Source organism: Carcharhinus amblyrhynchos, chromosome 3 (genome assembly GCF_965287045.1).
Source record: "Carcharhinus amblyrhynchos chromosome 3, sCarAmb.v2.hapA, whole genome shotgun sequence".
In the NCBI taxonomy this organism is placed as follows: Eukaryota; Metazoa; Chordata; class Chondrichthyes; order Carcharhiniformes; family Carcharhinidae; genus Carcharhinus; species Carcharhinus amblyrhynchos.
Genome location: NC_137326.1, coordinates 15,781,236 through 15,808,127, shown reverse-complemented (window position 1 = coordinate 15,808,127; position 26,892 = coordinate 15,781,236). Strand labels below are relative to the sequence as shown.

The following is a 26,892-nucleotide window of genomic DNA, read 5'->3' as shown; positions in this document are numbered from 1 at the left end:
TTTCTCATCCTTTGCAAACTGTGCCACTGTGATGTAGTAATTTTGTTAGGATACCACCCTAGAGTCCACAATACTGATGTGCCAATGGTAATAGTACAATCGTGGCCAACCACCATAAAATTATTATCAAATAGAATCATAGAAACACTACAGTAGAGAAGGAGACCATTCAGCACACCGAGCCTGCGACAGCAACAATCCCACCCAGGCCAATCCTGTAACGCTATATATTTATCCTGCTAGTCCCCTTGACTGTAAGGGGAAATTGAGCATGGCAAAACAACCTAACTCACACATCTTTGGACTGTGGCAGGAAACCGTGGCACCCGGAGGAAACCCACGTAGACACGGGGAGAATGTGCAAACTCCACACAGGCAGTGACACGAGGCCGGAATTGAACCCGGATCCCTGGCATAGTGAGGCAGCAGTGCTAACCACTGTGCCTTTGTGACATAAATGGCAAGGCCGGCTTAACCCTTTTGCTGCACTGATTCCTGCCTTGGGATTTGGGACAGGGTCAACATGAGGACAGAGAGGTAATCAGAAGTGTTTTACTCTCTGCAACAGAGTAAGCTTCAAGGAATTTCAAACTCAAGGTTCCCCAGTCACAAGCAATCTTAAGTGAAGAACGTGCCCAGGATCAAGTCAAGGAATGCTTAAGAAAGCATACAAAATGTATTGAATGTCACTCCTGTACTGGTTATATAAAAGTTGAAAAGCCTTTCTGTAGACAAAGGAACATAATGAAGCACAGATGCTGACCTCGGGCGAATGTTTGACAATTAGTTGGATTACAGGTAAGGATATCCCTGGTTAAAATAAACAATGGCATATGGATTTAGCCAGAGATAATTGAGGGTGAGGATATAGTGGAAGCAGCCAAGTGGTGCAATTGGAAAAATTAAAGTGTAACATTTAGAAATTTTCTTTGCATTATAGATCTGTTGCACCCAGCTCAAAATGATGCAAAGCGTTGCTACAATTTACCGCCAATGCTGTCATATAAACTGTCAATTACAGGATTACGAAAGACATGCTGGTTAGGTGCATTGGCTATGCTAAATTCTCCCTTGGTGTACCCAAACAGGCGCCGGAGTGTGGCAACTAGGGGATTTTCACTGTAACTTCATTGCAGTGTTAACGTGTGACGCTACTTATGACACTAATAAAATAAACTTTAAAAACATGCCAAAGAGTTGCTTTTTTTCTCATCTATTTTCCCTAAGGGAGATATCTCATCATTGAGACATAACTCCCCAAAATTATCTGAGCACAGACTGCAAGCTCAAAAGTGAGGGGGAAACCTTATCTTCCTGGTTGGCACTTGGCACACTCACCCAGCCTATAAGCAATAGTTCTTCTTGAGTTCTTACCCTATACAGGGGCATTTTGCCCGAGGGTTTAGAACTCCGTCTCCCTGTGGTGGATATTGCTGTGTGCTTACAGCGAGCTAGTTGGACGAACCAAATTTAGACAAGCAAATCAGTCTGTTAAATTAGCGACATTAACAAACTGGGTCAAAGGTGTCACCTTGTCAAAAAAAAACTAGATTCCTCGCGAAACGCTGTTGAGGGCTTTCTCTTTTCCAAAGCCCAACCTGGTTACCTGCCAAAATGAGCAATTTTGCATAAAAATGCAACTTACCTTGGGCAGCCAGGGATTCATGATGACAGTGCTGTTTTGTGAAGGAACAGATCTGCAGTGGCACTGCTGCAGATATCCACGTGAAAAAGATCTGGCATGAAATGTCATCAAACCTGGGTTGCAGGATTGAAATGACCGAGTTTATTCAGATATTCTACAAGCACCCAAAATATAGTGGGAGCCGGTGTTCTCGTGAGGTTTGCTGCAGTCTTTACGTTACTATCGAATGAACTGCAACAAAACAAGAATGTTTTTTGCCAGCTATTTCTAAATAAAAAGGCAGGTCACTTATTACAGGTTCAACGTGAAGGTACAAGGTGAATGGAAATAACAGGCAACCCACATCCTGATAGGGCTGTGAGTGCATTTGAGATTAATTTGACATCACACACACACAAACACACACACACAGAGTCCTAATCCTGGCTGGAGACTGCAGGAATGTTAAATAGAAATAATTAGAATAAAACTCCTCCCAATCCATTAAAGATTAACATACTTGGCATGCACATCTTTCTCACGGCACTCTTAATAGCAAAGAAGGTGAATAAAATAGACACACAAGCTTACCTGGCCTGTGTCGTGGTCTCTACATGAACTGTCAGTGAAGAATGTCTGAATTACTCGAAACGCTTTCTGCAGTCCCTGGGTAATAGCCCCTATTACTGAGCAGTCTTGTATTCTCTAACCTTCACTAAAACACACACCACTCTCCACTGTCTGAATCAGTCACGCTAGGCATAATCAGAGGATAACAGAACATCTGATTATGCTGTAATGAAGGCCATGCAGGTGATTACAGAGCTCCACGCTGCTGCGGCAATGCTGAATCTTGAGATCTAAGGATCACCCCGAGGCACAAACCAGCTTCATACTATCAGCTCTTTTACTTGGCAATCTTCCTTGCTCAGGATGTGAGCTTTTATTACCAGTTGTTGGCAATGTTGATTTATCCTGGATTAGATGATATATTTCCAATTTATTTCCAATACTGCCAATTTGTTGAACTGTCAGATTATTGCAGTGGCCTTGCCCAATTTCTGACTGAGTTTGTTTGCACCCTGTAGTCAATATTCATAGAGTCAGAGAAAATTATGGCATGGAAACCAGTCCGTGCCAACCAGGGTGCCCTCCCAGCTAGTCCCAATTGCCCACATTTGGCTCATATCCCTCTAATCCTTTCCCATCCATGTACTTATCCAAATACTTTTTAAATGTTGCTATTGTTCACGAAACTCTGGCAAAATGGAAAAGAAGTAAAGTTTATTTATTAGTCACAAGTAGGCTTACATTAACAGTGTAATGAAGTTACTGTGAAAATCCCCTAGTTGCCACACTCCGGCGCCTGCTCAGGTACACTGAGGGAGAATCCAGCATGGCCAATGCACCTAATCAGCACATCTTTCAGACTGTGGGAGGAAACCGGAGCACCCAGAGGAAACCCACACAGACAGGGGGAGAACATACAAACTCCACACAGACAGTGGCCCAAGCCGGGAATAGAACCCGGATCACTGGTGCTGTAAGATAGCAGTGCTAACCCTTCCTCTTCCTTTGCCAGTTTGTTACACTGGATTGCATGCTAATCCTAGCTCGTCCCATGTTAATACATTCATCCAGAGAGGTCCTTAACGCTCTCCCATTGTAGCATCTGGTTGGGAACTAAATGATTGCTCCACCGTTCACTATGATCATGCAAGTGTGTGGGTTGGGTTGGTTGGTCATGGTAAATTGACCTAAATATCAACGGGATTAATAGGGTAAATGTGCGGGGTTTCGAGAATAGGGCCTGGGTGGGATTGTGAGCAGTGCAGACTTAATGGGCCAAATGGCCTCCTCCTGCACTGTAGGGATTTTATGGTCTATGGCTGATCATCAAATTCAATATCCTGATCCCACTTTGCCCCCATATCCCTTGATCTCTTTAGCCCAAGAGAGAAATCAGGAGGGCAAAAAGGGAACATGAGACTATTTTGCCAGATAAGGCAAAGGAGAAGCCCAAGAGCTTCTACAAATACATAGAGGCTAAAAGAGTAACTAGGGAGAGAGTAGGACCTCTTAAGCATCAACAAGGTCATCTATGTGCGGATCCACAAGAGGCGGGTGAGATCCTAAATAGATCTTTCTCATCAGTATTTACTGTTGAGAAAAGCATGGATGTTAGGGAATTTGGGGAAATAAATAGTGATGTCTTGAGGGGCGTACATATTACAGAGAAGGAGGTGCTGGAAGTCTTAAAGCGCATCAAGATAGATAAATCCCTGGGACCTGATGAAGTGTATCCTAGCACACTGTGGGGGGCTCGGGAGGAAATTGCATGTCCTTTGGCAGAGATATTTGAATCATCGATAGTCACAGGTGAGGTGCCTGAAGATTGGAGGATGCCAAATGTTGCACCTATGTTTAATAAGGGCTGCAGGGAAAAGCCTGGGAACGACAGGTCAGTGAGTCTCACATCTGTGGTGGGTAAGTTGTTGGAAGGTATTTTGAAATATGGGATCTACAGACATATAGAGATGCAAGGACTGATTAGGGACAGTCAGCATGGCTTTGTGAATGGAAAATCATGTATCACAAATTTGATTGAGTTTTTTGAAGGGGGAACCAAGAAGATAGATGAGGGCGGTGCAGTTGATGCTATCTACGTGGACTTTAGAAAGATACTGCATGGTAGGTTGTTGCATAAGGTTAAATCTCATGGGATCCAGGATGAGGTAGCTAAATGGATACAAAATTGGCTTGATGACAGAAGCCAGAGGATGGTTGTACAGGGTTGTTTTTCAAACTGGAGACCTGTGAACTGCAGTGTGTCTCAGGGATCCGTGCTAGATCCACTGTTATTTGTCATTTATATTAATGATTTGGATGAGAATATAGGGGACGTGGTTTGCAGATGACACCAAGATTGGTGGCATGGGGACAGGGAAGAAGGTTATCTCGATTGCAACGGGATCTTGATCAATTTGGCCAGTGACTGACGAATGGCAGATGGAGTTTAATTTAGATAAATGTGAGGTGATGCATTTTGGTAGATTGAAGCAGGGCAGGACTTAGTAAATGGTAGGGCATTGGGGGGAGTCACAGAACAAAGAGATCTTGGGGTACATATTCATAGCTTCTTCAAAATGGAGTCACAGGTGGACAGAGTGGTGAGGAAGGCATTCAGCATGCTTGGTTTCATTGGTCAGAACATTGAATACAGGAGTTGGGACGTCTTGTTGAAGTTGTACAAGACATTGGCAAGGCCACACTTGGAATACTGTGTGCAGTTGTGGTCACCCTATTATAGAAAGGTTATTATTAAACTAGAAAGAGTGCAGAAAAGATTTACTAGGATGCTACCAGGACTTGATGGTTTGGGTTATAAGGAGAGGCTGGATAAAGTGGGACGTTTTTCCCTGGAGTGTAAAAGGCTGAAGAGTGATCTTATGGAGGTCTATAAAATGATGAGGGGCATAGATCAGCTAGATAGTCAATATATTTTCCCAAAGGTAAGGAAGTGTAGAACTAGAGGGCATAGATTTAAGGTGAGAGAGGAGAGATACAAAAGTGTCCAGAGGGGCATTTTTGTCACACAGAGGGTGGTGAGTGTCTGGAACAAGTTGCCAGAAGAAATAGTAGAGACGGGTATAATGTTATCTTTTAAAAGGTTTTAGACATTGCATGGGTAAAATGGGTATAGAGGGATATGGGCCAAATGCGGGCAATTGGAACTAGCTTAGGTGTTTAAAGAAAAGGGCAGCATGGACAAGTTGGGATGAAGGGCCCGTTTCCATGCTATAAACCTCTATGCCTCTATACCTAATTCCTTCTTGAAATCACACAATGTTTTGACCTCAACACATTGTCTGGATAGGGACTTGAACCCTGAACTCACAGATTATAAATCTGATGCTCTATTGACTGAGCTGCCCAGTTCGACTTCTGCAGTTCCATTCAAAGTGATATTCCAGGTTAACTTTGTCAATATGTTTAACGATCTTACACACCTCTCTCTATAAGATCATCTTGCACGTATGTCCTTTCCAGGCTGAAAGTGTATCTCTCCTTGTGACCCAAAGCCCTCACTCTGCAGAGTAGCTCTGTGAGTTGTGCCCCATCTTGCAACTACCTCAAGCTCTCACATATTTCATGGGGCATGGTACGCCACATCATCATATTATTTCATTGTGACCTCCTTGGCCTTACATTTGATCATTAACCTTTTTTAATAGCCTTTCAGATGGAACTTTATCCAAGTTCTTTGGAAATTGAGTGCACCATGTTATTGCTGTTCCAAGTTCGAACAGGATTGCCACAACCACATCCTTCCTTACTCTAAGAGTACAGCGAGAAAGATGTGCTTGCCACATAGTTCAATCTTTAATGGATTGGGAGGATTTTATTCAAATTATTTCTGTTTAGCATTCCTGCAGACTCCAGCCAGGATTTAGGGGGGTGTGTGTGTGTGTGTGTGTGTGTGTGTGTGTGTGTGTGTGTGTGTGTGTGTGTGTGTGTGTGTGTGTGTGTGTGTGTGTGTGTGTGTGTTGTCTGTTATTTCCATTCACCTTGTACCGTCACCTTGAAGCTGTAATAAGTGGTTTCACTTCCTTTTAGGGGGCAGCACGGTGGCACAGTGGTTAGAGCTGCTGCCTCACAGCCACAGGGACCTGGGTTCAATTCCAGCTTTCAGTGACTGTGTGGAGTTTGCACATTCCCCCTGTGTCAGCATGGGTTTTCCTCTGGGTGCTCCAGTTTCTCCCACAGATGCGTCTGTTAGGTTGATTGGCCATGATAAATTGCAACTTTGTGTCCAAGGATGTGTAGGTTGGGGGAATTAGCGGGGTAATGTGTGGGCTTATGGGTGGGTGGTGAGCCTGGGTGAAATGCTCTGTCAGAGAGTCAGTGCAGACTCGATGGAAAGGATTTTATCGGCCTCACTCAAGCAAGACCAGAAATTCCTGCCCGAGGTCAGCAGACATTTCCATCATCTGCCCATCGCCTGCTCTGAATCCATGATGGGTGGGGCGGTAGTATTCCAGCAGATGGGTCAAATGGCCTCCTTCTGCACTGTAGGGATTCTATGAAATAGTTTGCGAAAATTTTTTTTGCAGCTTGTTATACAGGAACTGTAAAGGGAACGATCACGGGAAGTCAAGGAGATTGTCCCCTTCGGAATATATGCTGACTGGATATCCGGGTGATCCTACGCCTGACAATTCAATCAATTCCTTCAGATACAGTGAAAGAAAAGCAAGTGGTTTTGGAAGTGAGGACTGAGAGAACCTTTGTGTTTTTACTATAACTGGGATGAAGTCCCTCAGCACTGAGATGGGCTATTTAACAGCCTGTACCCAGCAATCTCTGTGATTATTTCTGTACTTCTCAATTTCATAGAATCCCTACAGTGCAGAAGGAGGCCATTCAGCCCATCGAGTCAACACGACCACAATCCCACACAGGCCCTCTCTCCATAACCCCACATACTTACCCCACCAACACTAAGCGGCAATTTTTTAGCATGGCCAATCCACTTAAGCTGAACATTCTTTGGACTGTGGAAGGAAACCGGAGCACCCGGAGGGAGAAACCAATGCCGACACGGGGAGAACATGCAAACTCCACACAGACAGTGACCCGTGGCTGGAATTGAACCCAGGTCACCGGTACTGTGAGGCAGCAGTGCTAACCACTGTGCTGCCCTAGCTGGCCCAATTGCAGCCTGCAAACGCTCCCCCACTCCTCCCGGGTAAAAGAGATCCCTTTGTGGGAACTTTCTCCCAAAGTGAGCGGGCCAAGTGGTAATTTTCCCAACTCCCGCTAACCACCTCAAGGTTAGAAATTCAGGCCATAAACTGGATTTCTCTTTCCACGAATGCTGCCAGACCTGCTGAGTATCCCCAGCATCTCCCTGTTCTTATTTCAAATTTCATTGCTGCAGATGAAAAAATATTTAAACATCTATTAAAATATTTCACATTAATGTTGATGTTTTGTTTTCATCAGACAAGGGTGACCTGGTAGCACAGTGGTTAGTGTTGCTGCCTTACAATGCCAGGGTCCCAGGTTCAATTCCTGGCTTGGGTCACTGACTGTGTGGAGTTTGCACGTTCTCCCTGTGTCTGTGTGGGTTTCCTCGGGGTGCTTCAACTTCCCCCCATGCTCCAAAGATGTGCGGGTTAGATTGAATGGTATTGCTAAATTTCCTCTTAGTGTCAGAGGGATTAGCAGGGTAAACGTGGAGTTATAGGAGTCTGGGTGGGATTGTGGTCGGTACAGACCCGAATGGCCTCCTTCTGGACTGAAAGGAATCTATTTAATTCTAAGTTACTGGAAAGAAAACATTGCATAACTCGTTAATTGAACTGGGGGGGGGGGGTCACCTAATTATAGCATAGCTTTTGGTTATTCGATTCAGAAATCTTCTCTTTATTAATTATTAGTGTGTCTGAAATCCATCTCGCAGTTTATCATTCATTGTCGGAGTCTAGCTACTCCGGGTTATTCAACTGAAGGGCCAAGCGATTAATTCATAATGAACAACAGTAACTAATTAAAAAGATGGGAATGAACTCAACTTGAATGCGTCATGGACTAGGGCTCTGGGTCTTCACAAGGCCAACTCGACTGACACGTTGGCTGGTATTTTACAATCTCGTTCAGGCGAAGCTCATAAAATCCTGCCTGAGGCCAACGGATAATTCCGTTCCGTGAGCCGCATCCACCCCAGTTCCAGGGCAGGCATGGAAATAAAATTCCAGCTGTTGGCTCTATTCTGTCTCCACAGGTGCCAGCAGACCTGCTGAGTTTCTCCAGCGTTTTCTGTTTTAGATTCCAGCATCCACGGTATTTTGGCCTTCATTCACATGTTGCAGTTGTGAGTAGGCTGTTCCTAGCTTGAGCTCTTGCGTGGTTGGATAGTGCTTGCAGTTTACATATTTTTACAACAGATCCGCTGCTCAGTTAGGTCTCTCAGAAGGGCAGCTGCTCAGACACCGCAGCAGTTTGAGACATTCCCAGTTGGAGAGTGTCATTCCCAGGTAATGAGCACATTTCCTCAAAGGCACTGTCGCCAGCGCTAATAGTTAATAACTGTTTTCTTTCGTTTCTTTTCTCCAAGATATCAAAAGGAAAATGGGCTAAGTGTTTCATGAAAGATCTTGGAAGGGTTTGAAACAAGTACAGGATCAAGGAATGAAAAATAATTGTACCCATGCACCTGCACTTATAAGACATCTTTTCATCAGTACTTCCCTGAGCCTTCCTAGCAATGGTTGCTATGTTAGTGGGAGGCGTTCCTCTCTGTCAAGCCTGTCTCAGTGTAGAAAAACAAATTTGCTGCAGAACTAATGGCAGCATTCACAAATGTCGTCCCAAACCACTCTTTCATTATTCTCCCTGCCTGCATTCCTCGTCAAGACAGTCCTTGCAAACATTCATACTATTCCCAACACCTCTGTTTATTGTGATCACAGACAATAAGGACATAAGAAATAGGAGCAGGAGTAGGCCACCTAGCCCCTCGATCCTGCCCCGCCATTCAATAAGATCATGGCTGATCTGAAGTGGCTCAGTTCCACTTTCCAGAGGCTGAATAAACTAGGCTTGTACTCGTTAGAGTTTAGAAGAATGAGGGGAGATCTCATTGAGACATATAAGATGATGAATGGGATGGATAGGATAGAGGTGGAGAGACTCTTCCCGCTCAGAAAGGACAGTAGGACTAGGGGGCACAGCCTCAAGATAAAGGGGGGGCGGTTTAGAACGGAGTTGAGGAGGAACTTCTTCACTCAAAGGGTGGTGAATCTCTGGAATTCTCTGCCCGTTGAAGTGGTGGAGGCTGCCTCGCTAAATATTTTTAAGATGCGGGTTGATGGGTTTTTGATAAGCGAAGGGATTAAGGGTTATGGGGAGAGGGCGGGAATGTGGAACTGAGACACGACAGATCAGCCATGATCTTATTGAATGGCGGGGCAGGCTCGAAGGGCTAGATGGCCTACTCCTGCTCCTATTTCTTATGTTCTTATGTTCTCCCCATAACCCTTAATCGCCTTGCCTACCAAAAACCTATCTACCTGCGTCTTAAATATATTTAGCGAGGTAGTCTCCACCACTTCAACGGGCAGAGAATTCCAGAGATTCACCACCCTTTGAGTGAAGAAGTTCCTCCTCAACTCCGTTCTAAACTGCGCCCCCCTTATCTTGAGGCTGTGCCCTCTAGTCCTGCTGTTCTTTCTGAGCGGGAAGAACCTCTCAACCTCTACCCTATCCATCCCCTTCATCATCTTATACGTCTCAATAAGATCCCCCCTCATCCTTCTAAACTCCAACGAGTACAAGCCCAGTCTATTCAGCCTCTCTTCATAGTTCAACCCCCTCAACTCCGGTATCAGCCTTGCGAACCTCCTCTGCACTCCCTCCAAGGCCAAAATATCCTTATGCAAGTGCGGCGACCAAAACTGCACACAGTACTCCAGCTGCGGCCTCACCAGTGCCCTGTACAGTTGCAGCAAGACCTCCCTACTTTTATATTCAATCCCCCTTGCTATGAAGGCCAGCATCCCATTTGCCTTCCTGATCACCTGCTGCACCTGTAGGCTGGGTTTTTGCGACTCATGCACAAGGACCCCCAGGTCCCTCTGCGCCATAGCATGCTGCAGCTTTTCACCCTTTAAATAGTAGTCCTTCCTACTTTTATTCCTGCCAAAGTGGATAACCTCACACTTGCCAACATCTGCCAGGTCCTCGCCCACTCGCTCAGCCTATCTAGATCCCCCTGCAGACTTTCTATACCCTCTGCACAATTTGCTTTTCCACTTATCTTTGTGTCATCAGCAAATGTGTTTTTTTTTATTCATTCATGGGACATGGGCACAGCTGGCTCGCCAGCATTTATTGCCCATCCCTAGTTGCCCTTGGAGGAAAACTGGAGCAATTGTTATGGCTCTGGAATCACATGTAGCCTAAACCAGGTAGCTTTCCTTCCCTAAAGGACATGAGTGAACCAGATGGGTTTTTCCGACAATTGACAATGGTTTCATAGTCACCAATTATTTTCTTTATTGAATTCAAATTCCACCATCTGCCATGAGCAGGGATCCCCAGAATATTAGCTGAATTTCTGGATTAATAGCCTAGCAATAATATCAGTTCCCATCGTATTCCTTGGCTAGAGTTAAGGAAAACTAAGGGCATAGAAATTTGATCAGGTAGCCTTTAATAACTCCAGGAGTTGGTTGTGAAAGAATCATGCTTTTATTGCACAAAATGAAAATGAACAATAACCACAAGCCTGTGGTAAACACAACAGATCCCAACCAGGACTAAAAGGTTAATGGACCCTCTCAGGGTCTTGCTTTATACAGGACTCGGTATACAAGCACCACCTGCTTGGCTAATTACAAATCCCAAGGATCTCATATTCAACGAGCCCAACTGGAAGGTCAAGTTGTGATTCCCTGTGTAGATCGCGGGCGTTGTCATGTAGCTGCTCTTTTCAGATGCTAACTGGCTCCCTCAGCCTCCAAAGAAGTGAGTAAGGAAGCACAGGCTCATTACATGCCAGCTATCATCATGGGCCTATCATTTTAGGCTTGGTTGAAAGTCTGAGTCCAAATTTTTGGACTCCAGTCACTAAATAGAAACCTCTGCTAAATAATGTCATCATGTATGGCTGACACTGAGTCAGGGCAGACTGAGGCTCACATGACTGTTTATAATTGAATTATTATCCAGATTCATTTGTGAAGGGTGGCCACTTTTCAAGGTAGTAAAAGGTTGTGTGGAGGGAAGGTAGGTCGAGGGGAGAGCTTCTGGTTCCTTTCTCCCATTTCGAGGCTAAGTGCCCACGCTGGCAAGATATTGAGAGCACTAGCAGCCTCTGTCAAGCGGGATACGCTCATTTTGAACAACCCGCTGGCCAACCCCACTGCTCTGAGACCTGGCCGCCATTTTTAAAGGGTGGCCCAATCTCTGTGCTCATAGTCAGGCTCTACCCCTCTCCCCACAAAGATGAAATGGTGACACCTCCCCCCCCCCAACCAACCTCACTGACCAGGGGAGTACAACCAACTCCTCACCAAAGATGTGCACTCTCCTCCCCGCAACCCACAAATAACAGGTAACCCCTCCCCCCCATACACACATCCACAGGCATGAGGGTCCAACCCTCCCCCTCAGACTCCCCCCTCAGCCCCCTTCCCCTTTATACCCTCCCCCCATTCAGCCTCCCTTCAGGCCACATTCCTTGGCAGTGCCCATGGTGCACTGTCCCCTGAGACCCTGGCATTGACAGCCTGGTCTGGTATATTGGACTCAAGGAGGTGGGGTTCAGGGGCCATTTGCCCCTCTGCTGCTGCCATGCTCATGGGTCCTAGAGATTGGGGGCAAGGGGTTGACCTTGCCACTCTTCCCCCAGGATGGGGGTATTTGTGGCTGGACTGCTCATTGTAGCCCTGGCAGACCAGAGGATTACTCCTGGCATCTGCATTCCTGACTGCCAACTGTACAGATTCTTAAGTAGCCGGGTCACTTTAACCTCCATGCCCCCCGGCAGGATTTTATATCATTGCAGCACTCCGAGAGGTTGGTGAATGTCCTGTCAAATCCACAATTCAAAATAGTGGCCTTGTTTAATTAGCGAGTGGTGCCCTTCTGGATAGGAGCGGGTGGGGCAGGCCGGGTGAATCCTCAGAGACCTCATGCCCGTCGGTAATTCTGATTTCTGGACAATGCCCTTTCCCCGGGAGCCGTCCAAGGAGATCAGAGAATTGGACCCTATATCTATTCAGGGACAATCCACTTTGTATTAAATTCTACACCTCCAGCATATTGATCTGGTTCGTAGCTTAACTATTGACGCATTCGTAGAGGATTTTGTTCACAATCTCCTTAACTAAAATTTTGACTGCTTTCACTCCAATGCCTAAAATACACATGTTGGAATTCAGTCTGAAGTACCATAATATCAAATAATCTATAACTTACTTCATCCGTTCTACCTAGACCTGCATCTGAGTGATGACGAAAGTGCACAGACCTTTTTGAGATATTGGAAAAGACAGAGAGACTGCAAAAACTCCAACACGGACAGGACAGGACTAGTGTCAAACAGAAGGATTCACTTTGAATGTGGTAAGTTTCCACACACCAGTTAATTGAGTAACAAATGTGACAACTGTGGGTGGCACAGTGGTTGGCACAGTGGATAGCACTGCTGCCTCATGGCACCAGAGATCTGGGTTCAATTCCCAGCTTAGGTCACTGGAGTCATAAAATCATAGAATCCCTACAATACAGAAGGAGGCCATTTAGCACATCGAGCTTGCACCAACAACAATCCAACCTTGTCCCTGTGACCCCAAATATGTCCAAAGATGTGCGGGTTAGGTTGATTGGTCGTGCTAAGAAATCGCCCCTTAGTGTCCAGGGATGCGTAGGTTAGAGGGATTAGTGGGTATAATATGTAGGGATATGGGGGTAGGACCTGGGTGGGATTGTCTTCGGTGCAGACTCGATGGGCCGAAGGGTCTCTTTCTGTACGGTAGGGTTCTATGATTCTATGATATCTACTCTGCTAATTCCCCCTGAAACTAGGGTCAATTTAGCATGGCCAATTAACCTAACCCGCACATCTTTGGACTGTGGGAGAAAACCGGAGCACCTGGCGGAAACCCACGCAGACACTGGGAGAATGTGCAAAGTCCACACAGACAGTGACTCGAGATGGGAATCGAACTTGGATCCTGGTGCTGTGAGGCAGCAGTGCTGACCACTGTGCAATTCTGCACGCTGTCTGCTTGGGTTTCCTCCGGGGGCTCTGGTTTCCTCCACAGTGTGAAAGACATGCTGATTAGGTGCGTTGGCCATGCTAAATTCTCCCTCAGTGTACCTGAGTAGGTGCCAGAGTGTGGCAACTAGGGGATTTTCACAGTAACTTCATTGCGGTGTTAACATAAGCCTACTTGTGACTAATAAACAAACTTTAAAAACAAATTTCCTGTTCTCCTTTATTGCAACCATTCTCCAGAAACAAACAATTGAATTCAATCAGTCAAAGTTATTGATACAGGGAAGGAGAGATCAACATTTAGACCAGAATGAAGCAACATGGTTGGTCTCAAATGTTTAAGTCCAAAAGCAAAACTATATCAAAAGCCAAGATTCCCAAATGGGTTTGAGTATTGGGATGGAATCTTCTGGAAAATTCAAAGAAGACCAGATGCAGGAATCCTGAAGAAAGTTCTAGTTGTTGAAGAAAGTTCTAGTAAAACTTTAGTCAAGAAAAGCTCACAATCTGAAATAACTCCTCAGAGGACGGTGCCCCGTCACCAGATTCCCTTTATTTAACAACTCAATTCCACTCCTAAGAGTGCTTCAGGCACAAAGTCAGAATCCCGAGTGCCAGCAGCCATGACACTCCTCATTACATACCCCACAGGTGAGACTCCCTGATTGGACAGGCAATCATTACCTCAATCAGGGAGTTCATACTCCAAGGGACTGACCTCATGGGCCTCGTTGAGATCATTTCACGATCTCTCGGCATCCCAAAGCACTTTAAAGCCAGCAAAGTATGTTCGAAGTCAACACAGCAACGCAGGAACTGAGGTCGCCAATTTGTGTAGAGTAAGGTCGCAGGGACAGCAATGAAATAAATAACCAGGTTGGCTGGTATGAGTGCCTCATTGGGCGTGTCTGTCTGGATTATTGTGCTCAAATTTCTAAAGTAATTCACAGAACCACAAAACCTGAAGGAAAAAGTGATATCGATTGCCCTTTGAGTCTCCGAAAAGTAGAGCAGAGAGACGCTTTTCCCCACCTACCAATCTTCAGACTCCCCCAATCCCAATAATCGCACTCCTCTCCGCTCAATCATTTGCCCCTTCTGTTCATCCCTCCCCCGAATCATTGGACTCCCCACCCTCCCCCTGATCATCAGCCATCCCCACTCCCCTCCCCAGTGACTGTCACCGGCATCTCCTGCTCCTCCATCCACTCCAGGCCCTTGACCAAATCTGAATAAATATCCATCGCCCGTACCCCATAAAGGGTCTCACTGGGGCCCATCCCTTGGCACAGGTTTGCACTATCGGGTTGGCATGGACATGGTGCCAACCTGACAGTGCCGATCAATGCCAAGGGGCAGTGCCAGGGGACATGTCACTGCCCCTTGCTCACCTTTTTGTCCCTGGGGAGACCCCTCACGACAGGTGCACTTCAAGTTGAACCTGTTATAAATAGTGCCAGCGTGATGTCACGTCACTGCCCACTTAGTATCCACTGGGAGGGAGGGGAGTCCTGGAGAGAGAGCCCACTAATGACAGGTCAATGTATAAATGAGCTTCCTGAGGTCCCCGGTGTGTCTCACACAACATCACCGGTGAGGAGAGGGGGGGATCGCAACTCAGAAACTCGCCAGCACGTACCGTGCTTTCTGAGTCTCTCTGGATTTTGTGTGCACTCCGACATTCCCATGGGCAGAGAGTGTGGGCTCAGGATTGATCCCGTGGTGATTTATTCCTTCTAGACAGATATTCCAATTCTTGTCCCACATCTAATGGTGCACCAAGACTTCCCACTGTTTCCATAGCTAATACTTCCCGGAACATGTCATTGGAAAGGGTGCAGCAGAGGTTCACTGGGATGCTGCCTGGGATGGAACATTTATGAAGAGGATTGGGTTGTTTTCATTGCAGCAGAGAAGACTAAGCGGCGACCTGATTGAGGTACACAAGGTTATGAGGAACATGGACAGGATGGATAGGGAACAGCTGTTCCTCTGTGTTGAAGGGTCAGTCACAAGGGTACGTAGGTTCAAAGTGAGGGGCAGGAGGTTTAGAGGGGATGTGAGGAAAAACTTTTTAGCCAAAGGATGGTGACAGCCTGGAATGCGCTGCCTGGGAGGGTGGTAGAGGCAGGTTGCCTTATAACCTTTAAAAAGTATCTGGATGAGCACTTGGCATGTCATAACATTCAGGGATATGGGCCAAATGCTGGCAAATGGGATTAGGTGGGAGTTCAGGCGTTTCTAATGTGTTGGTGTGGAGTTGATGGGCCGAAGGGCTTCTTCCGTGCTGTATGATGTTGCTAGTGGCTTATAACTTGAAGGGAGCCACTCCACAGCCAGTGTGGCTGACCAGGAGTCTCCCCCGCTCTTACTGCCTTTGGTGTGTTAGCAAGAATTTATAGGCTGACACTCAACCAGTTTGACTGTGTTATGAACACACTTCCTTGGCCATCAAGTCCTGGGGTGGGGCTTCTGGCTCAGAGGCAGAGATGCTAACCTTCTGCGCCACAAGATCTCCCCCACCAAGATATGAAGGAACGCATCTGAAGGAAATAAATCGTTTTGCCAGGGGAGAGGCCCTGCTTCTTACACAATAATATACTGTAATCAAAAGGCTAAGAGATCAATAGAATGGATGATGTTGATGCCAGCAAGAGGAATCAAAAGATTTTCCTTTTAAACTTGAACAAAATCGGCTCAGGATCTAAAGGTTTATTTGGTGCAATCTGTCATAACAAATATTATGAGGATCAAAAGTGAGGATTAAATAAATTCTTTGCATTGATCTAACTGGAATCAAATGTATAGATCAAATTCCAGATCCCAATAAATGGTTTCAGGAATCCATCCATGAGTCAGGAAGGAATGTGCTGGGAAAATAATTCAAGCATTAAATGGCAGCTGGAGCAGTTAATACATCCTGAAATCCTTCAAAAAATAAGAGTAGAAATTATGAGGGGAAGCCTTGCTTCAGAGGTTGCCCTTGAGGATTGGAGGATTGATAATATAATCCAGACAGTCAAAAGAGCAGTGGAGTATGAATCAATTATAACCCCATTCACCTAATATCAGGAAAGAAACATTTGTAATGTTCTTTTAAGTAGCACATGGACCTGATGTGGAAATATATCATTAGTCCTTCACTGTTACTGGGTCAAAATAACACAGACCAAAGAACAGTACAGCACAGGAACAGGCCCTTTGGCCTACCAAGCCTACACCAATTCCTAATCCTTATTTGGCCCCTCTACTCATTGTCCATATCTAGTTTCTATCCGTCTATTTGCCTCCCATTCATATGTCTATCAAGATACGCATTGAACGTTGCTAATGTGACCACTTCCACTACCTCCAACGGCAGTGCATTCCAGGCACCCATCACTCTTCACGTGAAAAACTTTACCCGCACATCTCCTCTAAACTTACCCCTTCTCACCTTGAACCTGTGCCCTCTTGTATTTGGCCTTTCCTGGGAAAAAAATCTGAGAACTCCCTCCCTAACAGCAGTGTGGGTGTACCTACACCTCATGGACTGCAGCGGTTTAGGAAGGCAGGTTCATCAGCAACTTCCTGAGGGCAGTTAAGGATGGGCAATAAATGCTGGCTTAGCCAGAGACACCCACGTCCCATAAGTCAATTTAATAAAAAGATGCATGAACTAAGCCCCTGTTGGAGAAGCAGTGAGTGGTGGAGTTTTATGGGGGTCCTTTTGGGTCCTCTGCTGATGGCAACGCCCAGAGGTAAGTTATAGAAAATTATAGCATATGAAAATCCAGAGTGAGAAAGAATCACTCAACCCATCAAACCCATTCTGCAAAGGATCTGTTTACAATTATTTTAACCAGGACCTCCCTACCCAACCTCCATAGTCATCACCTGTTAATGCAGGCCAATAATGCCCAAAAATTGGGCCTTGAGATCCGATTTCTTCCTCAAAGTGCACAGGACACAATAAAGTATGCTGAGTGTACTAAAAAAGTTGATTCGTTGGTTAGGAAGAAAAAGGAGGCTTATGTTCGGATGAGGCTTGAGGGCTCAGGTAGTGCATTAGAAAGCTTTAGATTGGCTAGGAGGGAGTTGAAGAGGGAGTTAAGAAGGGCTAAAAGAGGACATGAGATGACTTTGGCTGATAGGATTAAGGAGAATCCTAAGGCGTTCTATAGGTATGTCAAGAACAGAAGGTTGGTTAGGGCAAGATTAGGGCCAGTTATAGACAGTAGAGGGAAGTTGTGTGTGGAACCGGAAGAGATTGGAGAGGCATTGAACCAATATTTCTCTTCGGTGTTCACGCAGGGGGACATGAATGTAGCTGTGGAGGACACTGGGGTGCAGGGGTGTAAAATAGAAAGTATTGCAGTTGAAACCGGGGATGTGCTGGATATTCTAGAGGGCTTGAAAATAGATAAGTCCCCTGGTCCGGATGGGATTTACCCTAGGATTCTCTGGGAGGCTAGAGAGGTGATTGCAGAGCCTCTGGCTCTGATCTTCAGGTCATCGTTGGTCTCTGGTATAGTACCGGAAGATTGGAGGACAGCGAATGTTGTCCCATTGTTTAAGAAGGGGAACAGAGACTTCCCCGGGAATTATAGACCGGTGAGTCTTACTTCTGTTGTGGGCAAGAACATAAGAACATAAGAACATAAGAAATAGGTGCAGGAGTAGGCCATCTGGCCCTTCGAGCCTGCCCCGCCATTCAATAAGATCATGGCTGATCTGTCGTGGCTCAGTTCCACTTTCCCGCCCTCTCCCCATAACCCTTAATCCCCTCTCTTATCAAAAACCCATCAACCCGCTTCTTAAAAATATTTAGCGAGGCAGCCTCCACCACTTCAACGGGCAGAGAATTCCAGAGATTCACCACCCTTTGAGTGAAGAAGTTCCTCCTCAACTCCGTTCTGAACCGCCCCCCCTCTATCTTGAGGCTGTGCCCCCTAGTCCTACTGTCTTTTTTGAGCGGGAAGAGTCTTTCCACCTCTATCCTATCCATCCCATTCATCATCTTATACGTCTCAATGAGATCTCCCCTCATTCTTCTAAACTCTAACGAGTACAAGCCTAGTTTATTCAGCCTCTCCTCATAGCTCAACCCCCTCAACTCCGGTATCAGCCTAGTAAACCTCCTCTGCACTCCCTCCAAGGCCAAAATATCCTTGCGCAGGTGCGGCGCCCAAAACTGCACACAGTACTCCAGCTGCGGCCTCACCAATGCCCTATACAGCTGCAGCAAGACCTCCCTACTTTAGGGATAGGATTTATAGTTATCTGGAGAGTAATGAATTGATTAGAGACAGTCAGCATGGTTTTGTAGCAGGTAGGTCGTGCCTTACTAACCTTATTGAGTTCTTTGAGAAAGTGACCAAAGAGGTGGATAGGGGTAAGGCAGTTGACGTGGTATATATGGATTTTAGTAAGGCGTTTGATAAGGTTCACCATGGTGGGCTTCTGCAGAAAATGCAGATGTATGGGATTGGGGGTAATCTAGGTACTTGGATCAGGAATTGGCTGGCAGATAGGAGACAGAGGGTGGTGGTTGATGGTGAATATTCGTCATGGAGTTCGGTTACGAGCGGTGTGCCTCAGGGATCTGTTTTGGGGCCACTGCTGTTTGTAATTTTTATTAATGATCTGGATGAGGGTATAGTTGGGTGGATTAGTAAGTTTGCTGATGACACCAAAGTCAGTGGTGTGGTAGATTGTGAGGAAGGGTGTCATAGTTTGCAGGGTGACTTAGACAGGTTGCAGAGCTGGGCCGCGAGGTGGCGGATGGAGTTTAATGTGGAGAAGTGTGAGGTAATTCATTTCGGTAGGAGTAACAGATGTGTTCAGTGTAGGGCTAACGGGAGGACTTTGAATAGTGTGGAGGAGCAGAGGGATCTAGGTGTATGTGTACATAGATCCCTGAAGGTTGGGAATTAAGTAGATAAGGTAGTTAAGAAGGCATACGGTGTCTTGGCGTTTATTGGTAGGGGGATTGAATTTAGGAGTCGCAGCGTCATGTTGCAAGTGTACATGACTCTGGTGCGGCCGCACTTGGAGTACTGTGTGCAGTTCTGGTCCCCACATTACAGGAAGGACGTGGAGGCTTTGGAGAGGGTGCAGAGGAGGTTTACCAGGATGTTGCCTGGTATGGAGGGGAGGTCATATGAGGAGAGACTGAGGGATTTGGGGTTGTTTTCGCTGGAAAGAAGGAGGCTAAGAGGGGATCTTATTGAAACATATAAGATGATTAGAGGTTTAGATAGGGTGGATAGTGATAGCCTTTTTCCTCGGATGGAGAATGCTAGCACGAGGGGGCATGGCTTTAAATTAAGGGGTGGTAGTTATAGGACGGATGTCAGGGGTAGGTTCTTTACCCAGAGGGTGGTGAGGGATTGGAATGCCCTGCCTGCTGCGGTTGTAAATGCGCCGAGTTTGGGGGCGTTTAAGAGATCTATGGATAGGTTTATGGACGAAAAGGGATTGGTTTAGATTAGTGGGTCAGTGTTTTTTTTAAAAAAACTGGTTGGCGCAACATCGTGGGCCGAAGGGCCTGTTCTGCGCTGTAATGTTCTATGTTCTATGTTCTATGAGTGTAGAGATACAGATATGCAATGTACAAAGCGGACACTGAGACTTGTCAAACAAAGCCTCATAAATACGGTAAATATTTTAGTCCATTTCTACCAGCTCAGGAGAGTTCAAGAATTACATCAAACTGGTCATTTTCATCATCAAATTGGAATAACACATCTCCATTACGCACCAGACAAAACATCAAATAATTTTGCATCTAATACCTGCCTAATTGTCTCTCAGCTCAACACATGAATTGTCAACACTCACAACCTGGTAAATATGATGGTGCTGTCACATTAACGATATGGATACCTAAATTTTAAGAGTAGATTCAATCTGAATACTATTTCAGCTCTTATGTCCAGATCCTCCAAAAACCTGAAGAAAAATCCTGTGCCAAGGGATGTGAAATTGCCAATCCCGCTCACTTCCCCAAATTGGGTGGCACTGCTGCCTCACAACGCTAGGGACCCAGGTTCGATTCCTGGCTTGGGTACCTGTCTGTAACTGCACATTCTCCCCATGTCTGCGTGGGTTTCCTCCAAGTGCTCCAGCTTCCTCCCACAGTCTGAAAGATGTGCTGCTTAGGTGCATTGGCCATGCTAAATTCTCCCTCAGCGTACCTGAACAGGCACCGGAGAGTGGCGACTAGGGGACTTTCACAGTTACTTCATCGTAGTGTTAATGTAAGCGTACTTATGACACTAATAAAATAAACTTTAAAATTGTGCAAGGCTGGCAGTTGATGTGAGTTTGGAATGACTGGGTATCATGTCAGGGCTGGCTGCAATACTCCCCCCATTAGATACAGGGTTAGTCCTGCAAGTTTTGTCTTTTTTTCAGGGTTGAGTTCAATGTGATCTATGTAGAAAACTTGAGTATCATTGCGTTTTCCATGGCAGCCATTTTAAAATGTTTGTAATGTTCTTTCAGGTATTTTACGAATAAAGTATATTTTTGCAACAAAATAAAGGGTTGAATTCCTGTGTCGAGGTGGGTTGTCCATCTAACCGTTATCGCAGATTATTTGACAATGATTTGGAACTAAATTCAAAGCGAATCCATGATTAGATGGCATCGCAGGCTTTCGTTGAATGACAGGAATGATTATTTGAGTGGACAATACTTAGGGATGCGGCAACCCAAACATTTCAGAGAGCAAAAGTTGTTTTTAGAATTATAGATTCATCGAATTGCTACAGTGCAGAAGGAGGCCATTCAGTCCGTCGAGCCTGCACTGACAGCAATCCCACCCAGACCGTATCCCCGTAACCCCGGGTATTTACCCTGCTAATCCCCCTAACCTACACATCTTGGGACAACTTAGCATGGACAATCAACCTAATTTGCACATCTTTGGAGTGTGGCAGGAAACCGGTGGAAACCCACACAGACATGGGGAGAACATGCAGACTCCACACAGACAGTCACCCAAAGCTGGAATTGAACCCATATCCCTGGAACTGTGAGGCAGTAGTGCTGACCATTGTTTTCCAAAGGTATTTTTATACCAAGCGATGCATGTCAATCCCTGATATCAGGCTGATAACTTACATTCCATACAGTGTATACCTCAAAACTGCTCCTGTGGATTTCAGAGAAATTACGGAGAAAGTGGATTAAAGTCTGCCCCTGCACTCCTTCCCTCAGACATGTTCATCTCAAAATAATTCTAGGGCTGAAATTCTCCGGCTGTTCACGCCCCACTGCAGTTGCCAGCAAGATCGGAGAATTTGCCGCTCAGCCAAATCATAAATACGCTTACATTAACACTGCAATGAAATTACTGTGAAAGTCCCCTAGTTGCCACTTTCCGGTACCTGTTCAGGTACACTGAGGGAGAATTTATCATGGCCAAAACAGCACATCTTTCGGACTGTGGGAGGAAGCTGGAACACACGGAGGAAACCCATGCAGACAAGAGGAGAACGCGCAGCGGGACTGGAAAATCCCAGCTGTGGGCAAGGTCAGAGAATCTGGCCCTAGGTGTTTGGGGCTAAGGTTCCCGATGACTCATTTTATTTGGGGTGATGCCTGGAGCAACCTATTAAATATTTGATGTTTGCAGCCTAGAAAAGGCCGGCACCAAGGACCTGGGTTTGATTCTGACTTGGGTCATTGTCTGTGTGAAGTTTGCACATTCTCCCCATGTCTGCATGGGTTTCCTCTGGGTGTCCCGGTTTCCTCGTACAGTCCAAAGATGCGCAGCTTAGGTATTTGGCCATGCTAAATTGCCCATTAATGTCCAAACATATATAGGTTAGGTGGATTGGCCATGATAAATTTTTCCTCAGGACAGAATTTTACGACCTCAGTCGGATGAGATCGTAAGATCCCACCCCAGGCCAATGGAGGTTTCCGTTCTGTGAGCCTCGCCTGCCCCAATACCGGAGTGGGAGAGGCGGTAAAGTTTCGGCTTTAGTGTCCAAAAATGTGTAGGTTAGGGGGATTAGCCATGGTAAATGCATGGGGTTAGGGGGATTGAGTGGGTGGGGGAGGTGGGGTGTGGGACATGGGGGGTGTTGGTGGGCTGTGGTTCGGATGCTCTTTTGGAGGGTCAGTGCAGACCCGATGGGCTGGATGGCCTCTTCCTGCACTGTAGGGATTCTATGATTGAACACAATACTAAAGATCTAAGCCTCGGGTTATCAAACAGTGGCTCCCAGAGGTGGTCCTCAGTAACCTACACTGACAAATGCCAGCTTACTAATCACCAATATCTATATTTGTTGACACAGTGGGGGCGATATTAACCTAAGTTGCTTGTTGAAGGATTGATGGGATTAGATGCAACATTAACTCATAGTCGGTCTGATTTTACTCTTCATATTATGTCAATGATGTTGGGCAGGGTTTAAAACCAGTCTTGCACCCAATTTCACCAGTCGCCTGACAGGCAGCACAGGTTAAAACCATTCCCACTGCTACTGAGGCAAAGGCTGAGTGATATTAATCGCTAGACAATAAATCCAGAAACGCAGCTAATGTTCTGGGGACCTGGGTTCGAATCCTACCATGGCAGGTGGTGAAATTTGAATTCAATTTAAAAAAATCTGGATTTAAGAATCTACTGATAATTATGATAGAAAGAAAATTACAGCATAGGAACAGGTCCCTCCAAGCCTGCACTGACCACGCTACCCAATTTAACTAAAACCCCCTACCCTTCCGGGGACTATATCCCTCTATTCCCATTCTATTCATGTATTTGTCAAGACACTCCTTAGAAGTCATTACCATATCTGTTTCCACTATCTTCACCAGCAACAAGTTCCAGGCACCCACCACCCTCTGTAAAAAATCTGCCTTGTACAACTCCTTTAAACCTTGCCTCTCGCACCTTAAACCTGTGCCCCCCCCCCCCCACAAGTAATTGACTCTTCCACCCTGGGAAAAAGCTTCTGACTAACCATTGTCGTAAAAACCCATCTGGTTCACTAATGTCCTTTAGGGAAGGAAATCTGCCGTCCTTGCCTGGTCTGGTCTACATGTGACTTCAGAACCACAGCAATGTGGTTGACTCTCAACTGCCCTCCAAAGACAAGTAGGGATGGGCGATTAATGTTGGCCAGCCAGTGATGCCCATGTCCCATAAATGAATAAAAACCCCATTATTGTTATCATTAATAGTATCATTTCAGTAATGTCTCTCTCATTTCCAAAGTAAGACTGGGGAGCCAGTGGGAACTTTGTGGCGAATCCTAGGAACACCTCAGTAATTGCGAAATGAGATTTCAACAACAAATAAATCCACTGGTCTGTGCACAAGTTACGGATTTCACTGACATTATCTCCTCAAGCCAAGGTTCAGACAAGTCAATGCTTGTTGCTGCTGCCACTCAAATGTGCACACAAGAGAAACAAAAGCATTGTTAACAAACACAGTAATGGGAATTTTTACTGGGACTATTCCGGACAGGATTCATTCCTCTGGGAAAACCCGATACTGAGTTTCCCTGAATAATGAGTTTTTCTGGAGGTTCCTATTTTTAGTGCTAATTAATGGAGAGGTTTAGAATCAGCAGCTTGACTCTAATAAAGCAATTAAAAAAATGTTAAAGGGAAATGTATCCACAATTGATGGCATTACAAGCTGTCAATAAGCTAAAGGAATGGACAGCTGAATGCTTGGTGCCTAATGGTCTCAGAGTGCGAGCTGCCAGCTTGGCAGTTTCCTATCTGCGTGTCAAATATTTATCTCACTGTGGGCACTTTGTTTTCTTATTTTTTCAAACTGTCACAATTAAATGACATTGTGGTTTTCTGAAGAGGTTAATTTTTATCTCAAGTTTGAACCACATCCTTTCACATCCACTGGGGGCGATCTTACCAGAAGGATTCTAAGTGATGAGCAAGCATGAAACATAGAACCATAGAAACTAGAAGCAGGAATGGGCCATTCGGCCCTTCAAGCTTGTTCCACCATTCATTATGATCATGGCTGATCACTGAATTCAATGTCCTGATCCCTTCCTTCCACCCGTATCCCTTGATCCCTTTATCCCTAAGAGCTACATCTAGTCTCTTCTTGAAATTAGACAATGTTTTGGCTTCAACTACATTCAGTGGGAGTGAAGAAATCTCTGGGTGAAGAAATTTCTCGTCACCTCAGTTCTAAAAGGTTTACCCCTTATCCTCAAACTATGACCCCCTAGTTCTGGTCTCCCCCATCATTGGTAACATTCTTTCTGAATCTAGGTGCATGCCTTGGTATTCTGGAGGGCAACATACAATGCTTAAGTGCGTAGAACTTAGTTTGCCACAAGAAAATGTTAATTCTATATTTTTAGTTATTTTATTACTAGTGTGAAAAGTAGGAAACTGGAGCACCCACAGAAAACCCACACAGACACAGGGAGAATGTGGGCAGCACGGTGGCACAGTGGTTAGCACTGCTGCCTCACAGCACCAGGGACCTGGGTTCGATTCCTGGCTTGGGTCACTATCTGTGTGGAGTTTGCATGTTCTCCCTGTGTCTGCTTGGGTTTTCTCTGGGTGCTCCGGTTTCCTCCCACAGTTCAAAAGATGTGCAGATGAGGTGCATTGGCCATGCTAAATTCTCCCTCAGTGTGCCAGACTGTGGCAACAAGGAGATTTTCACAGTAACTTCATCACAGTGTGAACATAAGCCTAATTATTTATTAGTCACAATTAGGCTTACGTTCACACTGTGATGAAGTTACTGTGAAAATCTCCTAGTCGCCACAGGCTGGCACCCATTCGGGTACACTGAGGGAGAATTTAGCACGGCCAATGCATCTAATCTTCACATCTTTTGGACTGTGGGAGGAAACTGGAGCACCCGGAGGAAACCCACGCAGACACAGGGAGAACATGCAAACTCCACACAGATAGTGACCCAAGCCAGGAATTGAATCCAGTTCCCTGGAGATGCGAGGCAGCAGTGCTAACCACTGTGCCACCGTGCTGAAAGATAACCTGAGCTGAGGACTGGCTGATTTGATCATCCACTTTGCATTCCTGTATTCTGTATGCTGTGTGAACGCCTTGAGTTTATAACTCCCATCACCAACTTATCCACAACTCTTCACAATTCTTTGAGAAAGAAACCTGCTCACTGAACCGATGTGAAAAAGCACCTCATTACATGTAATCTTTTTCAACTACAAAACATCCTGAGGGAAGGGCACCGACTGTCTGTTTAAATCTCCTCACTGTCAGGGCCATTTCTAATGTAATGTAGGAGTCCCCTGTTCCTGAGCAACGCTGTTATCCTTGATTGGAAGTGGCTTCGACATAATCAACACCAGCACCGAGTGTCAAGTGGGAAACGTTTGTGTTTGGATGAAGTGTCAATCATCAGGGTAAATAGATTAAGATGAGCGGTTATATCTTGCAGCAAGTGGCAGTGATGTGTAATAATTTCAACTTGCAGCAATGTCCCGGCTTGTCTGCGCCTCTCAAGGATAATTTTCCTGTCAGAAAATTACATCAGCTGGACTCGCTTCAAAATGGAAATCAAACTAACTGCGGCTCTGTTTGTTTTGAGAGAGACATCAGTGCACAGGAAAGCAGCTCAGATCAGGCAGCGTATTACACAGGGAGTTTACATTTTACTGGGCAATCTTCCACACTGCCCACGCTTAAATCAGAGTCTACACTAGGAATAAAGCCTTACAGCAGTTGGGTCCATCTGAACAAAAGGACTTTGTTGGCTGGAAAACACTTTGGGAGCATCCAGAGGTTGTGAAAGACATTAATTAAATGCAAATCTTTCTTTTGTTTACGTTGCCGGGGTAGAGAGGAGTTGAAAATTCAAAAGCCCCTGCAGCCCACAGTCATTGAGCGGCACGGTGGCTGGCACTGCCACCTCACAGCGCCAATGGCCCAGGTTCAATTCCAGCCTCGGATGCTGGAATTGCACGTTCTCCCTGTGTCTGCGTGGGTCCCCTCCGGGTGCTCCGGTTTCCTCCCACAGATGAGCAGGTTAGGTTGATTGGCCATGCTAAATTGTCACTTAGTGTCAGGGGGATTAGTGGGATAAACACATGGGGTTATGGGGATAGGGCCTGGGTGGCATTGTTGTTGGTGCAGGTTTGATGGGCCGAATGGCCTCCTTCTGCACAGTAGCGATTCTGTGGGCGGAATTTTACCGTCCCGCCTGCTATGATTCCTGTGGCAGGCCATGCAAAGGTTCAGCCTTGGGGCAAGCGTGGCTGAAAAATCCCACCCTATGATTCTATTCTATGATACAGAAGGATAAAATTCTTTCCTAAGTGTCAGCTTGTGCCTACTGGGGCCCTAGGGTGCTCTTCCTATCAAAGTAGGCAGTGGGTTTAAGGGGAGGATATCTGTGGATGCCCGTAGGGACACAACGCATTGTGAAGTGGTCAGATTTATAGATGATCCAAAACTAGGAGGAGCGGTACTGATGCAGGTTAAAAAAATATGGAATGAGTTGGAC

At 45.7% G+C, this 26,892-nt stretch overlaps 1 protein-coding gene across 5 annotated transcripts in view; it reads right to left on the bottom strand.

Moving 5' to 3' along the window:
• The window catches only part of LOC145336236 (uncharacterized), a 94,478-nt gene that overhangs the window by 58,109 nt on the left and 9,477 nt on the right, over nt 1-26,892 (bottom strand). Inside the window, exons 1-2 of one of the 5 annotated variants that reach the window (XM_080181737.1) lie at nt 2,216-2,353; nt 1,646-1,876 (exon numbers count right to left, since the gene is read on the bottom strand). The exons of 1 other annotated variant lie outside the window; for it this stretch is intronic. The gene's annotated coding sequence lies outside the window, so the exon portion shown is untranslated. Of the gene's footprint in view, nt 1-1,645; nt 1,932-2,207; nt 2,354-26,892 lie in introns of those variants that run through there. 3 more of the 5 variants (XM_080181740.1, XM_080181735.1, XM_080181738.1) reach the window with 3 other exon arrangements.